The sequence below is a fragment of the Mesoplodon bidens genome (assembly GCF_964165515.1).
Source record: "Mesoplodon bidens genome assembly, chromosome: 10".
Lineage (NCBI taxonomy): Eukaryota > Metazoa > Chordata > Mammalia > Artiodactyla > Ziphiidae > Mesoplodon > Mesoplodon bidens.
This window is the reverse complement of record NC_138172.1, coordinates 36,039,526-36,056,656: the sequence shown is the minus strand read 5'-3', so window position 1 is coordinate 36,056,656 and position 17,131 is coordinate 36,039,526. Positions and strand designations below refer to the sequence as shown.

General features: G+C 58.3%; 1 protein-coding gene across 2 annotated transcripts in view; it reads left to right on the top strand.

Moving 5' to 3' along the window:
• The first annotated feature begins 5,812 nt into the window (after nt 1-5,812).
• PRKCD (protein kinase C delta) overlaps nt 5,813-17,131 on the top strand; it is a 30,155-nt gene continuing 18,836 nt past the window's right edge. For both annotated transcript variants that reach the window (XM_081246705.1, XM_081246704.1), the window contains exons 1-2: nt 5,813-6,019; nt 9,355-9,468. The gene's annotated coding sequence lies outside the window, so the exon portion shown is untranslated. The remainder of the gene's footprint in view (nt 6,020-9,354; nt 9,469-17,131) is intronic.

Here is a 17,131-nt window from a genome sequence, read left to right as displayed (position 1 = left end):
CCAGGAGGCGGCGCCACTACAGCCTCCAGGTGGCGACCCGACCCGGGAATAGAGCCCGGTCATTTTTAGCCGGGCCTGAGTCACGTGGCGAGGCGGACGCCTCCGCCCGCTTTGGGAAAGGTCTCCCCGGGGCTAGGCTGGGCTGGGCCCCGAGCGCGGGAGACGTGCCTGCGGGGGCGTGTGCGCCGCAGCCGCTGCTGGGGGGCGAGGCTGTCCGGGTGGGGATCCGGGTGTGCCTGGCGGTCCTTCCCCACCCTTTCCAGCTCAGGGCCACCCCTACCCGCCGTCCCCCGTTTCCCACCGGCCAAGCTGGGCACGGTGAGCTGCCCGCTGCGGAGGGAGACTGAGGCAGGTGAGCAAGCGAGGGAGCTGGTGAGGCCGGCGGCCCTCCCCGCCCTGTGGTTGACAGAGCCCCTCCGACTCCGCAGGTGTCAGAGCCTAGTGTGAGACCTGGCAGATCTTAGCAGAGGGGGTGCTGCTGCGTGCGGGTGATGGGGGAGTAGGGGTGATGCTGGAGACTGGGGGGTCACCTGGGTCTTTGTGCCAGGGGATAGCTGCTAGTCCGTGACTGCCCCTGACAGCACCAGTGCCCATCCACGCCCCTTTGGTGGGCAGAGGAGTAGAGGAGCCTGAAGAGGGGACTCAGAAGAGCAGGGGCTGTGCGGTGGTCAGTGCAGGACTGGGGTAGTCCAGGGGCTGCCTGCTCTGTGAGAGCCCGGGGAAAGCCCTGTGCCCTGAACTCCCAGAAAGCACCTTCCCCTTGTCTAGCGCAAGTATTTCTCAAGTTTCACCCAAACATAGATGTGTTGAGGACAGAACTTGTGGACCATTAGCCGGCCTCACCAACTCTTTGGTAATTAACACCAACATGGATTGAGCTCTGCCCCTAGTGCCCCAGAGTCTTGATCTCTTCCATCCTCTCAACCACCCACCAGGCCAATATTACTGTTCTCTTCTCCATTCCACAGATGAGGAAGGTGAGGCACAGTTAAGGCACAGGTCCAGGGTGGAGCCAGGATGTAAACTTGGCCTGTTCAGGCCCCTGACCTGGCACTTCCCTACCATTTGGTACTACCCCCAAGGCCACTTCCCTTACTTGTTGCCTACCCAGTGCCTGAGGCTGAAATCCCTGCCCATGGTCATCTTGGTGACCTGAGGCATGGTCACAGGTTGGACCATGTTCCAAGTGCCCTTCTCATCTGCATGCACTACCCCCAACAGGACCCATCCAGGCTCTGCCATCCCTAGCAGTTGCCCAGGAGCACCATCCCTGCTGGCCTAGGCCTTCTGCTCCAGAAACATGAGCCCACTCTCCCTTGGTCAGGCCAGTGCTCTGGATGTGATGGGGATGGTGATGGCAGCCAAAGCTTCAGGGACAGGGATGGTGATACAGAGAAGCAGAAACAGAGAGGCAGCATAGGCAGAGAGGCCAGAACAAGGACCAACTCTTGGCAGGGATCAAGTGGGGGACCCCATCCTGCTCCCTCAGGTGGGTGGGCCCCAGAGATGGAGGGAGGTCCAGGCCTTTTCCAGGTTGCTTGGCTGAGTCCTGGACTTCCTGTGGAGGGGTTTGAGGGCCCCCAGGGTTAATGGCCTCTGGGTGGGGTGGAACCTGCAGGGGTCAGGCTGGCGATCCTCTAGACTAACCCTCCAGGGAGCCTGCAGGGGGACAGCCCTGGGTGGATGCTGGGGGTAGGAGTCTGGAGACTGCTCAGTGCTAACTCTGATGGGCCTGTTTCCTTGGCTGCAAACCTGGATAGGGGAAAAGGGAAAGTACCACTTCTGGGTGGCTGCTATGGACCCAGCCCTGCTTGGGGATTTATGCCCCATATCATGAGAGGCTGACAAGGGCTCTTCCGAGGCTGACAGCCTGTGACTTGGCAAAGTGACCTTACCTGTGGCCCTGGCCAGTGTGAGCTGAGCCTCACCAGGTGCCCACACTGGCTGAAATTGCACACACATCATCTCACCCAACACTTAGCCACCAACATGGTTTGTCATTAGCCCATTTCACAGGTGAGAACTCAGGATCAGAGAGGTGTGGTCACCCGCCCAGGGTCATACAGTTAGCATGTGACACAGCCAAGGCTTGCTCCCAAGCCTCAGCAGGCCCTTCTAAGGTCAGTACCAGTCAGGTTGTGGAGGCACAGAAGCAAGCTCACCTGGACTGTGCCCTGGCCCACCCAGTGTGGCACCAAAGGGCAACTCCGACATGCAGAGTGGCTCCATCCAAGCTTGGCCTGGATTCCCTGGACCCCACACAAGCCTGTTCTCCCTGGGTCCCCTGATCCCAGGGCCTGTCTCTAGAGGGAAGCCCACCTGCATCCTTTCTCTGCATTGGCCACAGTGTGGCCTGCACAGCCTCAGCCCCTTGCCCTTCTCTGGGGACATCTCGCATCCCCTTGGAATCTCCATAGGAGAAAGATTGGCTGAAGCTAGTGTGTGCCCACAGCCCCTGAGTTCATGAGTCTGCATAATCCTGAGGGCCAAGAAAGTGCTTCTTGGTGTCTAATTTAAATCCTTCTTGTTCCTGCAACACCAGTCCTGCTCTAAAGTAGTGGTTCTCAACAAGGGGTGGTTTTGCCCCCTAGGGGGCATTTGACTGTGTCTGGAGATTATTTTTTTTTATTTTATTTTACTGAAGGATAGTTGATTTACAGTGTTGTGTTAATTTTGACTGTACAGCAAAGTGATTCAGTTATACGTATATTTTTATATTTATATATATATATATATACATTCTTTTTCATATTCTTTTCCATTATGGTTTTTCACAGGATATTGAATATGGTTTCCTGTGCTATACAGTAGGACCTTGTTGTTTATCCATCCTATATATAATAGTTTGCATCTGCTAATCCCAAACTCCCAATCCATTCCTCCCCCACCTCTCTCCCCCTCGGCAACCACAAATCTGTTCTCTATGTCTGTGAGTCTGTTTCTCTTTTGTAGATAGGTTCATTTGTGCCATATTTTAGATTCCACATATAAGTGATATCTTATGGTACTTGTCTTTCTCTTTCTGACTTACTTAGTATGATCATCTCTACGTCCATCCATGTTGCTGCAAATGGCATTATTTCATTCTTTTTTATGGCTGAGTAGTATTCCATTGTATATATGTACCACATCTTCTTTATGCATTCATCTGTCGATGGACATTTAGGTTGTTTCCATGTCTTGGCTATTGTGAATAGTGCTGCTATGAACATAGGGGTGCATGTATCTTTTCGAATTATAGTTTTGTCTGGGTATATGCCCAGGAATGGGATTGCTGCCTTATATAGCAACTCTATTTTTAGTTTTTTTGAGGAACCTCCATACTATTTTCCATAGTGGCTGCACCAATTTACATTTCCACCAACAGTGTAGGAGGGTTCCCTTTTTGGAGACATTTTTATCTGTCATGACTTAAGGGAGGGGAGTGCTACTGGCATCCAGTGGGTGGAGGCCAGGGATGCTGCTAAACATCTTCCAATGCACAGAACAGCCCCCACAACAAAGAATCATCTGACCCAAGGGTCAGTAATGCTGAAACTGAGAACCCCTGGACTTTGGAGCCAGGTGGACCTTGGTTTGAATCCCACCTCTGCCATTTACTAGCTGTGAATCCTTGGGCAAGTGGCTTCATTTCTCCTTCAGACTCAGTTTGCTCATCACCAAAAGTGGCCCTAATAGTGGCCTTCACCTTAAAGTGCCTTGAGGACTGATCAGATTGCACACATCCAGTACCCAGCACAGGACCTGACACAGGGGAAGCTCCATCAGTGATAGCGATTATTCTTTTCCATTTTCCAAGGTGAACCTCAGGGTGTGGGAGCAAAGGTCTGGTGGCTGGTCCTGGAGCTCCCCAAGAGGCAGCCCTCCATTGCCCTCCCTCCAGTGATCCCTGGCACAGGCTGGGCCTATTGTTGATGTTGAGGGAGAGGCTAGGTTGGCCACTGTGGACCTGGAGGGAGGAGCCAGGAGGGAAACTTGATTCCAGGTGAGCAAAAGTCACCTGAAGCTCTCCTTGCTCCCCTTTCCTCCAGCCCAACCCCAGGGAAGCCATGGGGTCGGGGTAGTGTGATTTGTGAGGACACAAATCACACAATGAATGGAGTCCCTTAGCTCAGGGAAGTGCCATGGATTCACAGCTGGGCATCACGGAGGAGTGGCATTTGAATGGACACAACCAAGAGAGGTAGAGATTTGGGGATGGGTGGGAAATGACATTCAGTCCCAGGGAACAGTGTGTACAAAAGACTGGTTGTGAGGAGTAGGGCATAAGCCCTATTTCCCAAAAGATAGTCCAGTGTGACCTGAAGGTTCAGTTTGGTGGATAGAGCCTCCCCCAGTGGGGTAGGGGACAGGCACCAGTGCTGGGAACCTAGACAATAACCAGTTTTCAAACTAGGTCCTCCTTCTGGAATGTAGAAGCCGCCCACCACCACCCCCACCCCCGCCCAGCCTCCCATTTGTGGGAAGAATCATTGTAGTTTTTCTCTTTCCAGCCCAGACCACCCCCACCCACCCCAGACACACACTTAAAACAGTTTCAGGATTCACATCTCTGCCAGGCTCTCCATCCCTGGAGGTCTCATTGGACACCCCTTCCTCCCATCCCCACAGCCCTGTAACCCACTTGGTGTGACCCCTTCTTCCCACCCATCTTCCCCAACCTGAACAACATGGGTCCTCCCACCTGAAAAACATGGCAGCACCTCTGCCCCTGTCCAGCCCGTCTCTTTGCCTGCCGCCACTCTGTCCCATCCATTTCCCCCACAAGCCCACTCCACTCTAACAGCTGCAACCACCTGCTCTTTGAGAAGACTAAGGTCCTGGCCATGGCCTGTGTTGGCTGTGGGCCCCTTGATCAGCTCAGCCTTCCTCAGGGATTGCCTCCCACTTTCATCCCTTAGGTCTCAGCTGGGAAGAGCTGTCCAGACTGTCCTCTAGGTGGTCCCACAGGAGGTAGGCCTGGAACTGGAACCCTCTTCTTTTCCTCTGAAAAGTGACGTTTCTTTGGAGTATGGAGTCATTGGTTTGGTTTTCTGATCTTTGGGAGCAAGAGAATGGATTCCCTGCGCCTTACTCTTTCCCCAGACTTGAGGCCCAGAGGATACCCAGTGAATGAAATGAATGAATGAGTTATGCCAGACAACCAAGTTCTAAGTCTGGAAAGGAAGATCAGGAGCCTCCCAGAGGCGATGGGGAACTCTGAAAAGCAGGGGCAGGAGGGAGGAATACTGGTGGATCGGGGTAGGGGCTGTTTCCAGAATCACTTGACCAGCAGCGGTGGACCATCTAGAGCCTCCCGCCCTGGAGTCTTCCCACTCGTCTCCGGGGGCAGGGCCGGGACTAGCCGGCCTGGCGGCGGGCACCGAGCCCGGCCGCGTCCGCACTCCAGCCAACAGGAAGAGAAAGAGCGAGGGCCCGGCGAGGCGGGCCAGCTGGCGGGGCGGGAGTCCCGGGCGCCGGCGCTGGGAGCTGGGGAACCCCCTCCGGCGCCTCTCCGGCTCGCTGTGCGGGGCGTGGGGCGGGAAGATCGCCCCCCACCCACCCTGGCCTCAGCGTCCTCCGTAAAATGAGGCCCCTTCTGAGGTCTGGTAGTGCCCCAATGGCGGGCAGGGGCGAGGGGTGCCGGGGCGGGCGGAGAGGCCCAGACATTGAGTGGCGGGCCAGGGAAAGCCTAGCCGCTAGACCCCCGGGGGCCGCGGGTGGAGGCGGGCCCTCGTGGGGGCGGGCCCAGGGCGGGGCCGCGGCCGGGGCCGGCACCTGGGTGAGGTCGCGCCGCGCCGCCCCGCCCCCTCGCACTTCCGTGTGCCGCTGCGCGGGAGCTAGAGGCTGCGGACCCGGGATCACTTGAGCGACCCCCGGCGTTCGCCCGCCGCGCCGAGGTCCGGGTGGTACCTCACCGGCCACCGGGCCCGTCCGGGTCGGGTGCGCACCGAACCCCCATCCGCGCGCGCTCCCGGGAGCCGCGCCGAGAGCCGGACTCTAGCCACCGCGACCCCTGGCGCCTGGCCCGAGCCCGGAGGTGAGTGAGGGCCGGGCCCGGACGTGGGATCGGGCTGCCCCGAGGACGCACCGTCCCTCCCTTTCCCTCCCCGCTCCGGTTCCCGTTTCCGAAACTGAGCCGCGGCTGGCGAAAGTCCCGCCGCGCTCTGAGACCCGCCGGAGTCTCCGTGGCCCCGTCCGTCTGTCTGGCCCTCTCCCCAGCGGTAAGGGCTGAGGGGCTCTTGTCCGTCTGGCCCTCTCCCCAGCGGTAAGGGCTGAGGGGCTCTTGTCCGTCTGCTCCCGGCCCCTCTCTACCCGCGTATGCCCCCAGCGCCTCCGAGGGTCCACCGTCCCTTCCGAATTCCTGGGGCCCTCTGTCCGTCCATCCGTCCCCACCCCCTCAATGTTCCCCCGTCCGCCTCTTCCTAGTACCCATCCGGCTGCCCTTCGCCCCGCTTGCGCCCCATCACCCCACCCCCAGTCCACCTCCCGCCACCCCCTAGATCCTGTCCTCCGCGAGCGGCGCCCCCGGCCACGCTCGCCGCCCCCTGCCTGTCCGCCGCCTCATCTTTTCTACCGCGGGACTGAGGCCAGGCCGCCCGCTGGGCCTCGCCTCCCGCCTCTGGGACCCTGCCCGGCACAGCCGGCGCGGCGCCTCCTCCTCGCTCGTTCTCTTCTTTCAGTCTCTGTGTGTTTCTCCCCGTCTGTCTCCGGGCTGGGCGTGGCTCCATGCTACACTATCCCCTGCCCTTCCCCTCCCACCCCTACGCCCCCCCAGCCCCCTTTTCCAGTGGCCCCTTCCCAGTCCAGATGCCACCCCTTTGGGGGCCCAGCCGGGAGAGGGGAGGAGGCGGAGGAGGGAAGGGGTGAAGAGGCAGGAGGTGGGCACCGTCAGAACTGCCGCACTTCCCCAACTCCTCCATTCGTCCTTGTCGGGGAGGGGAGAGCCCCACTGAGACCCCCACCAGAACCGGGTCAGAAGGATTTGGTGTGAGTGAGGCGACGTTCCTTTCTCCTCTGGCCCCTACCCTATGTGCGTGGACCCTGTCTTCTGCCGAGTTGTCCGTATCTGTCATGTAGGTATGTTGTGTATCTGTGTCTCCTTGAGTGTTCTTTGTCACCGGGTCTGAGACTTGACCCTGTGTGTCCTTTTAAACATGTGTGACTTGCCTGTGTGTATGTGTATATACCTCTTTGAGTTTCCTGAGGCTCTGTGTGCCCTCTGCAGCTATGTGTGTACTATGTTCTTTGTCACCAGACTCCCCTCTGTGTGTTGGGATGTGTGTCCCCATGTGCCTGGAGGGTCTTGTGTTGTACACTGGGTATGTCTTGTTGGTCATGAGTACATGCAGCCCGCAGTGTTAGTGTCAGCCCACCAGGCTCATGTGTGAGTGTGTCTGTATAAGTGTGTGTATGTGTGTGCACTTACATGTTCTTGTTCTCTGCCACTGAGCCACTGTGACCAGGCTGTGACCAGACTGACCTAGTCGCTGAGGGAGGGGACTGGCCCCTTGGGTTTCCTCGTTCCTGCCGTGGACTGAGCTGGGGTGTGGTGGGCAGGCCGATAGAAGGCAGTTGTGCGGGTATGTGTGTGTGTGATGTGGAGGTGTTTGGACAGCTGTACCTGGCTATAGGGTGGTATGAGGGATCTGGCGTGTGACAGGAGTTTGGCTGGGGCCGAGGCTGAGTGTATGACTGGTGGGAGACTCACAGTCTGACTGTATGAAACTGTGAGGATGTGTGCTTGGGGAGTCATTGTGATTGTGGGGAACCGAGAGTGCTTGGGCGTGGGTGTCAGTAGCAGGAGGGGATGCCACAAGGTGTGTGTTGCCTGTGCCCTGGGGTGGCAGTGCTGGGAGGGAAGGTGAGAGCCCTGGTGTGTGTGTGTGTGTGTGTGTGTGTATGCATGTGGCAGGCTGTGAGAGTGTGGATGTGCACATGATACACTCAGGCCCAGCCCTGGCTCCTGGGGAGACGGGGAAAGCCTCCATCTCTCACCTTCCTCTACTCTCCCAAGTTCACAGGCACCTGAGGTCACAGTGTTGTGACTAAGACTGAGAGCTCTGGACCCAGGAGAGATTTGGGCTCAAATACACACTGTGCCTTTTAAGAGCAAGAGCTGGGAACTAGGCCTCTCTAAGGCAGTTTCCTTATTTGCAGGGTGGAGAAAGTTGTGAGGACCAGAAGTCCTGTGTCAGAGGTCCTTTAGTACAGCCTTGGTCCATAGTGAAAGCTCAGCACATGCTAAGTCTTGTTTGGTGACCACTCACCTCCCCGCAAACTATATGGTCCCCATTCTCCTGGGAGCTGGAGCTAATAAAAGCCCAGATAGTCCCAACCCAATTTCCTGCCTGTGATGTATCTTTTGCCCCCTCCCATCCGCTTGACCAGACTGCTTGTGGAGGGAAGATGGCTGACAGAGACCCCACCTGCATCCAGCCCTGTTGAGCCCACATGATACCCCCTACCAGTCTCAGCAGCAGTGATGGGGAGAGAGTGGTGGGGGTGATTCGAAGCTGTGACCGCAGGCCACTGACACCGTTTAGCTGGCACAGCTAATTGGAGTTTAAAATTAGAAATAACTTAAAGCACAGGCAAAAAGATAAAGCTCGAGGATGCCTCAGCCCCGAGGGAGTGGTGATGGGGGTCTTCAGCTGGAGGAGCGGCTCACATCTGGGGAGGAGAAACTTTTGTGGAGGCCTGGCATGCAGAGAAAGTGCTCAGGCCTTTCAGCCAGGAGACCCAGGGCACCTTGTTGCCTTTGCTGTTCCTTCCTTCTAGGATCTCTCTGGGCCTCCATTTTTTCAGCTGTATAATGGGCACAACAGTAATGTGAGAATCACCTGAACTAGAAGGTGCAAAACAAAGAATAAAAAAGTGTCACTGTTCATTTGGCACTCCCAGTGTGAGTTCAGCACAGCAGCTGGCACAGCACATCATTGGAGCCTCAGTACCATCTGGGGAAATTTAGTCTCCCCACTTTAAAGATGAGACAAACTGAGGCTCAGAGGAATTGCCCCAGGCCACAAAGCGGTGGTACCTGATTGCACCCTAGGTCTCCAAGCCCACAGGGCAGGCTCTTGAAGACAGGAGGATTAGGAACAGCTTTCTTGTTGTATCTGTAGTCTGGGAATGCTCCAAGGGCTGAGACATAGTGTTCTGACCCCAAGCATGGAGTGGACACATAGCCAGTGCCCTGGAAAAGTCAAGCCCAATACCTCATTTCATAGAAGAGAAAGCCAGGTCCCCACAGGCCAAGGTCTCAGAACCAGACGAGGCTGAGGCGGGCCTCTGTCAGCCATGCTGGGGCTGACTGATGGGAAGAGCCTGTTTGGTGGTGCCTCCCAGCTCATCTGTTTTCTCTTGTTCCTGCAGGTCTGCCAGGAACTGGCCCAGGTGAGGGCGGTGGGCCTACTTCTGGTGGTGGTTGTGTGGCGGTGGTGGCAGCAGGAGCCAGGACTACAGACAAAGGGGAGCCGGGAGCCCCAGGTAAGATGGGGTCCTCTTAGGCAGATGGACAGTGTACAGGGATGACCATCCCCTTTGGGCTCCTCCCCTTCTGCCCTGGGACTGGAGTGGGGGAACACACAGAGTCCTTGGTCTGGGTATGGGGCTGGGCACCCAGAGCAGGTAGCAGTTGGCCCTGCCCCTGAGAGCTCCCTGCCTAGAACTGGCTTCTGGCCCAGGGAAGGCTTTGGCCTTGGAGCTCAGAGGCCTGGGGCCCACCAGTGGTTTGGTGCTGAGAGGAGGTGGTGTCTGAGCCAGGGTGAGAGTAGATGTATCAGCTTTTCCTTGGCCCCTTTCTCTGCCTCAGGCTGTCCTTGTCATCACGAAGGGAAACTGAGGTTTGCCCTGGGCCCTGTAGGGGTTGGACACTGAGCTGGAATGGAACGAGGTCTCCCAGCTCCTGGCACAGCTCTCTTCCACACCCCAGTTCCCCCATTTCCGCAGCCTCTCTGGGGCCAGGGGAGAGGCTCTAAATCCCCATCCCCAGCCCCCAGATTCAGGGTGAGCTGGGAGTCTCTAAGGAATACTGGGAAAGGCTGCACTCTCTCAGGCCCCTTATAAAGCTAAAACTTCCCTCCTTTGGGGCCAGACTTGCCTCCTTCAGCCCACATTACAGGGATAAGTGTGAGTTACCCACTGAGTGTCCGAAATCCAGTGAACAGGATTCTGGGGCGCACTTGAGGGTGCTCAGGGTGGCCAAGGTGTTCTTGCCCCAGGAGTCCTCCCAGATGAATCCCTCACTCCCACCCCTACTGGCTGCCAGGCACCTATAGGTCTCAGGGGTGAATAGATGGTGGGGGCCGGGCTCCCCCTTGAGGGGGGGGCAAGAGGTCAGGGCCCTCACTTCCTGGAGGGACTGAACAAGGGCAGGGTCTACTCTGGGTCTTCTGTTTATTCAGCCTCCCTGCAAACCTGGTGGGGAGGAGGTGATGTGTCCTTGGCTGGCTGGGGGACTCTGCTGTGTGAGATCAGGGGGCCATTCCCGCCCACCACTGAGCCTCATTCCCTAAGTTCAATTAATTAGCCTTAAAGCCAGCCCACTTTCTACTCTCAAACTTCACCTACCTTGCTGGCATAGACATACAAACACACACAGGGAGACAAGCTGAGCCGCATTCGGCACCCATACCCGCAGACCCATGAGTGCCTGCACACGTAGCACACATGCGCACACACATACACAGGTGTTCACATGCACTCACCCGAAGGCACGCTCAAACACGCACACAGAGGCTCACCCAGTCATCCGTGCACTCAGACGCCTGCCCACACATACCACACTGTGCCCATTCTGGGTCAGGAAGGGGGGCGGCCCTCGGTCAGGGTCACAGCTCAGCTTGCATCTGGCACTGAGGGTGAGGTTTGAGGTGTGGCCGTGTGACCACAGGCACTCCAGGGGACAGGGCCACAGTGGGAGGTGAGCTCTTCCCAGGCATTCACCAGCTATCCTGCCCGCCTGGGCTAGGCCCCCAGGCTGACCAGGGCTTGGCACTGGGGGGAGGGGGGAAAAATGTAGGGGAGGGGCCATGTCAGCTGTGCTGGCACCGTTTGTGGCTACTGCCACAGAGGAGGAAGTGGGCTGCCTGTGGTCACGGGGCCGAGGTGCTCACAGGCGGGTGGGGGATCCTATCGGCTCCTGTGTTCCCTGCAGTGTCCACGCCTGGTACACGTGGAGTTGCTGGGCCCTGGGGACTGGGAGGCAGGCAGGGGACTTCTCCTGGGGCGGTCTGTGCCCTTTCCAAGGCCTGGGCCCAAGGAGAGACCGTCCGAGGTGTTTCCGGAGGCTCACTTCCTCTGGGCTGCCCAGGAAGTGGTTTTAGAGTGGGACTGACCAGCTCTCCATCTGTGGCTTGCTCCACCTCAGCCTTGCCTCCGAGAGGAGCAGAGTGTCTGGCCAGTGGATAGGTCAACCGGCCAGGCTTTCCATGGCCATGCCTGGTCAGGCCTGGACAGAAACTCAAGGAGTGGGCTGGGGGTGCAGAGGCCACGGAGTCCCCTGCAGCCTCCATAACCCCAGCTCCTCCGTTCCACCAAGCTGTAAGCTGAGGCTCAGAGCATTAGCTCAGGCAGGGATGGCCCCTTGTGTGTGAGTGACATCAGCTGGGCTGCATCTCTGGGATTAGGCAGCTCTAAGCGGCTGTATGAATGGACCTGGGCAAGTGGCTTTGACACCCAGTGCCTCAGTGTCCCCCTCTGACACCTGAGACCATGACAGCATCCACCTTTACCAGGTTGTGCTGGAAACAACAGATGATGTATGCAAAGTAGCCAGGACCGTGCCTGACACGCTGTTCGTGTGTAAGAAGTAGAAACTAGCTGTATAAAGCACTCAGCACCCAGTTCATGGTAACTGTTCGAAGAACAGCAGGTGGTACTGATGATGGGATTATTATCCTCTGATGGCCTGGGCACGGGCCCAGTGTCACGGGGCCAAGTGGCTGTGGCTGAGAAGCCGGGTCTCGATTCTGCCTCCAGCGGCAGTGCTGCAGGGTGGGGACAGTTCTGTTGTTTCAGTAGGTTCTGCGTTCTCGGAGGAGAATAACTCCAGGGTGGAACAGCTGTGCCCACTCAGCTCTTCTCCCCCTCACTCCCTTTCAAAGGGAGAAAAATAGATCTCCTGACAAACGGTTGCAGAGAAGGAAAAGGCAGGCCGCAGCTGCCTGCTGCCCTCTCTGGCCTCCCCAAAGCCCCTCCCCTGCCTGGCCCCTTGCGGGACATGGGGCTTGGAAAAGCTGAGGCTGGCAGTGAGGGGATAGCTGCTGAGCCCTCCCGCCAGCCTGCCTGCTCTTCGGACCCTTGGAGTTGGCCTTTGGGCTGGGGAAGGGGGCGGACGTGTGCGGCTCATGGAGGCTGGAGGAGTGGGGAGAGCTGGAAATCCCCTTACACACATCCATACATACATCCTTGCCATGTGGCAGCTGGTGGCAGGGACCTGCCTGTTCCAGGGACACACAGAAGGTTAGCCCAGTGAGGGTTGGGCTGAGCTTCGGCTTTTGCTATCTGGGGCCAAGGGGCTGGGGTTCTGGGGTATTGAATGGTAATGCTGGCGGTGTAGTAGGCAGGGGCCAGGAGCCTGGAGAGCTGGAGATGGGCAGGGGCCTTGGCTAGGAGTGTGAGCGAGGGCATCGAAGGTTTAGAAGCAAGACCTCTGCAGGCGTCAGACAGATCTGGCTTCAAATCTTTGCTTGATATTTACTGGCTGTGTACTCAAGCCAGGGACTGGACTACTTTGAGCCTCAGTCACCTCACCTGTGAAATGGGCAGATCAGGGAGTGTCCATCTGAGACCTGAATGATGAGAAAGAGCCAGTGTGTGTTTTGGGAGGAGCAGGAAGATGGAACAGCGAGCTCAGAGGCTCCTGAGCAGAAAGGAACGTGGCTATTTAGGGAACCAGAAGTGGTCGCTGGGGTTGGGGCCCAGGAGCAGGGCAGGGTATGGCCAAGAGGCCAGGGAGAGGGGTCTGGGCTGATCAGAAGGGAAATGGGAAACACTGGGGCCTTGAGCAGGGGGTGACAAGATTTGCTTTACTGTCTTAAAAGACCTGCCTAGTCACTGGGGCAGAGGGACCGTGGGGGCCAGAGTAGAGGATGGAGGTTAGTGAGCAGGCTGGTGCAGGCCTGCAGAAGGCGATGGTGTCTGGATGGGGTGGTGATGGAGAAAAGAGAGGACTTCGGGATGGACAGGAGGCAGAAGTGATAGCCTTGCTGTGCTGGGAAGAAGGGGAAGGTGGAAACGACCGCCAGATGTCTGGCCTGAGTGCTGGCGCTGCTAGGAGACCAGGGGCACTTGCGTGGAGAACATCAGTAGGCCTCATTTGGATGTGTTTGAGCACCTCCAGAGCTTGGCGAGATTGGGGACCCTGGAGTTCAGGAGGGTCTGGGCTGAAAGTGAAACCTGAGAGTCGAGAGGTAGCACGTAAAGCCCGGACTAGGGAGGAGGGGTTCAGCAGGCCTTTGGTGGGGAAGTTTGAGAGGCCTTGGGTACAGGGCTGGGGTGGCTGTCCCTCGAAGGTCCCTGCCAGGGTGCCCAGGAGGGCAGGCTTGTGGTGACTGAGCTGCTGTTTTCACAACAGCTCCGGAAGCTTTGGATTATGTCTGTGGCTGTGTTGGATAAACAGGCACAGTGGAGTAGCCAGTCGCCAAGGCCTGAGGCTGGAGCAGGTGTCCGCTTGCTGTGGGCTGGGGCTGGGAGGAGGTAGGAGGAGAACTGCAGGGTCGTTCAGTGTCAGAGCTGGAGGAAGCTGAGAGGTCTCCATTGTCAACGTAGGGAGACTGAGGTCCTGAGAGAGACAGTAGCTGGCCGGGGGTCTGCCAGTGGACTCAGCTGTCTTTGCCCAGCCTGGTCTCTTTCCAGAGCAACAGACCAGAGCAGGGCACCACAGGGCTGGGTGGCTTGAGAGAGCCCCTTTACCCACTGATCCAAGGAAGTTTGGAGGCCCCTGTGGCTATCAGACAGCTGGAAATGTGCGGTGGGGCAGGTGGGGAGAGGGCCCAGCGTGAGGATGACGGCACTGATAAGGATGACGGTACAGCTCCTACACTCAGCACCACCTCCTGGGCAGGGCAAGGTCATCCCTTTCACAGATGACGCCAGAGGGCCTTGGCCAAGCTCGCAGGGCACCCAGGGTAGACCCCACTGAACTAGATCCGTCCAGCCCACAACCAGCCCCTGCTCTCCAGTTCCTGTGTTCACTGCCCGCCGTGGGACACCATGGTCCTGCCTCTCTCCAGCTTTCTCCTGATCCCTAAAGTGGGGAGGCATCATCTAGGCCCTACTCACCTTGTGGGGATGGATGGCAAAAGCCTTAGATGGCCATCTCACCGTCTCTCAAACACAAAGGCTGTTGTCGACAATCAGGAAAATCACAGGGACTCTAGAAGGAGGTGCACAGAGAGGGGCTGAGGAGTAGGGTCTGATGGAGGAGCCGTGCCCTCAGTTAAGCACCTGCCCTGTCCCGCGGGGAGGCTAGACGGGCAGTTCTGGGGCTAGAACCGGAGAGTCCCTCTCTGCCACCCTGGGGTCTGCCCTGTTGGCTTTGTGGCTTTGGGTGAATTACCCGCCCTCTCTTTGTCAGGTTCTGCCCAGTGAGTCTGGAGCTCTGTGGAGGTCCTGTGTGGGGTGCCCGCAGGGCTGCTCTACCTGCACAGGTGCACCCGCCCCTCCTCCTGTGAGCCAGGCCTGTGACTGCACCTGTGGCCCCCAGCCTCGTCCCCAACCTCCACTGACTTCCCCTCAGGCAGTGGGAGGCCACCCAGTGATGAGCCTGACCGGCCCACTCCTTCCCTTGTACACTGGACTTTGTCCCAGGCCAGGAGGGACTCTCTCCACCTCCTTCAGTGGGGAGGCCCAGCCTGCCTGGTGTCCTGCTGCCCTTGCCTCCCCTGTCCCCAGTTGTTGTGCCCCACGGGCTGCAGGAGAAAAAGCTACATTTGGACTTTCCGGTGGCAGACCGTAGTCAGGCACGTGTGGGTCCTTTCAGGCTTGTGAGTTGATCTCTGCCAGCCTAGAGTGTCTCTGTGCCTGTGTTCTCGCGGCTCCCTGTGTGCACACAGATCTCCCTGTGCTGGTGAATGCGTGAGGGTACGAATGTCCTGTGTGATCTGCGTGGGCTTGGACGTCTGTCAACATGTGAGAGCCGGGGAGCAGGGGTGTCTTTCTTGGTGTGTGCGTTACTGAGTTGTCATAGGATTGTGTATGTGCCTATGGCTACAGCTGTGTGTGTATGTCCAACTGCAGTCAGGACTCCCCACGTGTAACTGTGTTTGGTTTGGTGGGTGTGCCCATGTGGGCACCCAGGTGTGGTTATTCTGGGAAAGGCCCTGACATACCCCCTACCCTGGCTCCTCACAGAGGCCCCTTGTCCTCAGTCTTGCCATGAAGGGACTTTTGTTCCCCCCTCAGGGGTACCTGGAGCCCTCCCTCTGGCTGAGCCCAGGGCTTCCCCAGTCCTAGGGCCAGCTGAGTGGCTCTGGCCTGTGGCTGCTGTGGACTGTGCCCCACACAGGTCCTACACCCCACATGGGCCGGCAGGGGTGAGTGTGAGCCAGTGACAGCCAGGGTCCCAAGATCTGTCCCCGTTACCCTTCCAGACCCTCTGGCCAGATGGGCTCGTGGCGCCCTGGGCATCTCTCAGATTGAAGCCCTTCCTAAGGCAAACCCCGCCCCCTCCGCCCCGGCTGACAGGCCCCTCCAGCCCCCATTCTACCCCAGGCCTTCTCACTGCCTGAGCAGCGGTCATCTTCTCTGTAATTACACACTTATGTGGCTGTCCCCTGTGGGGCTGTGAGTTCCATGGGCCTGGTGTGTCTTGTCACTGTGATGCCCGCTGGCTGGGGGTGACCTGGGACCAGGCTAGGCCTTCGAGACCTACAGTCCCCACCCTATCATGTGCAGAATTTTGTCACCACAGGCATGGGTTTTCCTGAGGGAAAAGCCAGGTGTTTCACTGGTTCTGAGGGAAGGACAGTTGGAAAAGGTTCAGTTGTGCTGCCCAGGCCTCACCTCTGATTCCCATCAGTGGGCCGGGTCAGCTGGCAGTGGAGTTTTTGCATGTCCCCAGGATAGTCAGATGTGTGGCCAGAGCTGACAAGGCTGAGCTACAGGCAGACACCCAGGTCCTCTGCTGAGTGTGATCTCAGACACGCACAGGGGACCTGCTGGGGCACGTGAGATAGAGGAGCAGCTGGTTTCCTGGCAAGTGGGGAAGGAAGGGCTGGACTTCAGAGCAATCTGTAAGGATATGGAGGAATTCAGGGAGACATTCTGGCTGAGGGAGCAGCCTGTGCAAAAGCTGGAAAGTGAGGCATGTGTTCACAGAGTAGCCAGGGGTGAGATTTGAGGTGGCGGGAGGCCAGGGCCAGGCTGAGGTTTGGGCCTTCTCCAAGGGCAGTGGGAGTCCAGGAGGTTCTGAGCTGTGAGAAGAATGGATTGGGGAGGGACCGGGAGTGGTGACAGGTAGTAGGGGAGGTCACTGGGGAAGGGGAGGAGAGTCCACGGCAGTGGGTGGTCTGTGTGGGGCGAGGGAGAGGCTGAGAAGGAGTCTGGCTGGGGGATAAGGTGCTAGTCCTGGGGGAGAGCAGGGGTGGGGAGCATCCCCTGCTGTGGGACTTGGCCATGACCTGAGACCATGGCTGGTCCCTCTCCCAGGACATGGGGGCTGGGGCACAGGCCCTGGGGGAAGGGCCTTGGAGGGGTCTTGCTAGCCCTTCCCCTCCCCCACCTCCTGTTCTTCTTGCTGAGCCCATTTCCTGGGTTGTGAAACCCCTGTGGCCTCCTTAACTTGCTTCTGTCTGGGAAGGCCATCTGGGGAAGCCAGCCTCCCAGCTGAGCTGCTACCCGCCTGCCTGCCCTGCCCGGCAGCTTCTGCCACGCCCAGCCCCCTTGCCCTGTTGCAACCCTGCCAGGGCCAGCCCTGCTCCTCCTGCAATCACACTGCCTCTCACTCTCCTTCCCTCCCACTGCGTGTGCCTCCTGTGTCCTCCTTCTTCTGTTCATCCCTCAAGACTGATGTGGGCCGGACCTTGAGCTCCCCGCAGGCAGGGTCTGTGTCCCTAGAGGGCCTAGGCCGACACTGCCCCACTTTGCTTTGCCGCCACCACCAGCCTTGACCGGCAGCAGGTGGGCAGGTGGCAGGGGCTGCCCCAGG